The 3,856-nt window shown below is 32.5% G+C and overlaps 1 pseudogene; it reads left to right on the forward strand.

Annotated features, from left to right (window-relative positions):
* Positions 1–3,379: 3,379 nt before the first annotated feature.
* Positions 3,380–3,513, forward strand: LOC145278534 (U2 spliceosomal RNA; annotated as a pseudogene).
* Positions 3,514–3,856: the final 343 nt, after the last annotated feature.

The following is a 3,856-nucleotide window of genomic DNA, read 5'->3' on the forward strand; positions in this document are numbered from 1 at the left end:
ATCTGTAGATAAAAAATTTGTTGTATACATAGGTTGACAATTGTCCTCTCTCTCACACACACACACACACATTCTCACTTTTATACATATAATAGATAGATTATGCTAGATATATTTCTATATGTCTGAACACCCTATATACAAATGTTCAAATCTGTGGATAAAAAATTTGTTGAATGTATAGGTTGAGAATTTTTATCTCTCTCTTTTTCTCTCTCTCTCTCTCGCTATCTCACACACACGCATTCTCACTTTTATAGATAAAATAGATAGATTATGCTAGATATATTTCCATATGTCTGAATACCCTATATACAAAGTTTCAAATCCGTAGATAAAAAATTTGTTGAATATATAGGTTTAGAATTGTTCTCTCTCTCTCTCTCTCACACACACATTCTAACTTTTGTAGTTATAATAGATAGATTATGCTAGATATATTTCCATATGTCTGAATACCCTATATACAAATTTTCTAAACTGTAGGTAAAATATTTGTTGAGTATGTAGGTTAAGAATTGTTCTCTCTCTCTCTCTCACACACACACACACACACAAGTTCTCACTTTTATAGATATAATAGATAGATTATGCTAGATATATTTCTATATGTCTGCCTACCCTATATACAAATTTCCAAATCTGTGCCCAAAAATGTGTGGAATATATAGGTTGAGAATTGTTCTCTCTCTCTCTCTCTCTCACACATATTCTCACTTTTATAGGTTATATAGGTTGAGAATTTTTTGCTCTTTCCATCACTCACATTCACACTTTTATAGATATAATACATAGATTATGCCAGATATATTTACATATGTCTGAATACCCAATATACACATTTTCAAATCCGTAGATAAAAAATTAGTTGAATATATAGGTTGAGAATTGTTCTCTCTCTCTCTCTTTCTCTCTCTCTCACACACACATTCTCACTTTTATAGATATAATAGATAGATTATGCTAGATATATTTCCATACGTCTGAATACCCTATATCCAAATTTTCTAATATGTAGATAAAAAATTTGTTGAATATATAGGGTGAGAAATTTCCTTCCTCTCTTTCTCTCTCTCTCTTTCTCACACACACACAAGCTGAAAATTGTTCTCTCTCTCTCTCTGACTCTCTCTCTCTCTCTCACACACACACACATGGTCATTTTATAGATATAATAGATAGGTTATGCTAGATATATTTCTATATGTCTGAATACCCTATATACAAATTTTTAAATCTGTAGATAAAAAATTTGTTGAGTATATAGGTTGAGAATTGTTCTTTCTCTCTCTCTCACACACACATTCTCACTTTTATAGATATAATAGATTATGCTAGATATATTTCCAAATGTCTGAATACCCTATATACAAATTTTCAAATCTGTAAAGATAGAATTTGTTGAATATATAGGTTGAGAATTGTTCTCTCTCTCTCTCTTTCACACACATTCTCACTTTTATAGATATAATAGATAGATTATGCTAGATATATTTCCTTATGTCTGAATACCCTATATACAAATTATCAAATCTGTAGATACAAAATTTGTTGAGTATATAGGTTGAGAATTGTTGTCTCTCTCTCTCTCTCTCTCACTCACTCACTCACTCACTCACTCACAAACACACACACACATTCTACCTTTTATAGATATAATAGATTATGCTAGATATATTTCCATATGTCTGAATACCCTGTATACAAATTTTCAGATCTGTACATAAAAATTAGTTGAATATATAGGTTGAGAATTGTTCTCTCTCTCTCTCTCTTCTCTCTCTCTCTTTCACACACATTCTCACTTTTCTAGATATAATAGATAGATTATGCTAGATATATTTCCATATGTCTGAATACCCTATATACAAATTTTATAATCGGTAGATAAAAAATTTGTTGAATATATAGGGTGAGAATTGTACTTACTCTCTCTCTCTCTCTCTCTCTCTCTCTCACGCACACATTCTCACTTTTATGGATATAATAGATAGATTATGCTGGATATATTTCCATATGTCTGAATACCCTATATACAAATGGTCAAATCTGTAGATAACAAATTTATTGAATAGATAGGTTGAGAATTGTTCTCTCTCTCTCTCTCGCAACCTTACACACACAACCACACGCAAACATTCTGACTTTTATAGATATAATAGATCGATTATGCTAGATATATTTCCATATGTCTGAATACCCAATATACAAATTTTCAAATCTGTAGGTAAAAAATTTGTTGAATATATAGGTTGAGAATTGTTCTCTCTCTCTCACACACTCACATTCTCACTTTTATAGATATAATGTATAGATTATGCTAGATATATTTCTATATGTCTGAATACCCTATATACAAAGTTTAAAATCCGTAGATAAAAATACGTTGAGTATATAGGTTGAGAATTGTTCTCTCTCTCTCTTACGCATACACACACACACACACACATTTTCACTTTTATAGATATAATAGATAGATTATGCTAGATATATTTCCATATGTCTGAATACCCTATATACAAATTTTCAAATCTGTAGATAAAAAATGTATTGAATATATAGGTTGAGAATTGTTGTCTCTCTCTCTCTCTCTCTCTCTGGCTACCTCACACACACACACATTTTCACTTTTATAGATATAATAGATAGATTATGCTAGATATATTTCCATATGTCTGAATACCCTATATACAAATTTTCAAATCTGTAGATAAAAAATGTATTGAATATATAGGTTGAGAATTGTTGTCTCTCTCTCTCTCTCTCTCTCTCTCTCTCTCTGGCTACCTCACACACACACACATTTTCACTTTTATAGATATAATAGATATATTATGCTAGATATATTTCCATATGTCTGAATACCCTATATACAAACTTTCAAATCTGTAGATAAAAAATTTGTTGAGTATATAGGTTGAGAATTGTTCTCTCTCTCTCACACGAAACTGTGCGCTCGGCTTCTTCCCCCCCTTCCCACCCCAAATGCTTGGGAAACTGTGCACTGTTTTTGTTGGTTTTCAAGCTGCCTCTTCCCCCCCCCCACACACACAGTTTAACAGTAGTAGGAGGTCAAGAGAAAGAGGGTGAGAGAGAGAGAAGAGTAAGTTGGTGAGAGAGAGAGAAAAGAGAAAGAGAGTGTTGGTTTTATATTTTTATTATCGTCTAATATTTTGAAAGCTGAATTTCTAATAAAATGTGCATCTATAGGAGATAATGCCTGGGAATGTGTTCCCCCCCCCCCACAGTTTAACAGTGGTGTGACGTCAAGAGAAAGAGGGTGAGAGAGAGGGAAGAGTAAGTGGGTGAGAGAGAGAAAGAGAGAGAAAAAAAAGAAAGACGGTGTTGGTTTTGTGAAAAAAGTTGTTATTTACAATTGTTCGCATTCTTGGCCTTTTGGTCAAGATCAAAGTGTAGTATCTGTTCTTCAGATGCTGCACTTCTATTTCTTGTTCTCTTTCGGTGGAGGAGAAATCCTCCACGACTGAGACAATTTTTATTTTTGTACCTTTTCTCCACGTTAAAAAACGACCCTGGTGTCTAACTGTCCCGTGGGGAGGCATAATAAATAGGTACAATTGTTCGCCATTAGTGGATGTTGACGTCACGTCACGTGACATGACTAAGCGTTTTTTTTTTTTTTAGTATGAATAACATTTTTGGTTTTAATTATAAAGTCTACACTTAATTTTATAGAAAATGATGTATATATAATAGAAAAAAAAAATTACTGGTTTTGTTGGATTCAAGTGGATCCCCCCCCTCCAGTTTAAGAGATAGCAGGTCACGTGGTAATATACAAAATGGCTAGCGTAAATATAAAGATCGGTTTTTTTATCGACGAATATTTTGAAAG

The sequence above is a fragment of the Euprymna scolopes genome, chromosome 6, assembly GCF_053919585.1.
Source record: "Euprymna scolopes isolate OS-2025 chromosome 6, ASM5391958v1, whole genome shotgun sequence".
Lineage (NCBI taxonomy): Eukaryota > Metazoa > Mollusca > Cephalopoda > Sepiida > Sepiolidae > Euprymna > Euprymna scolopes.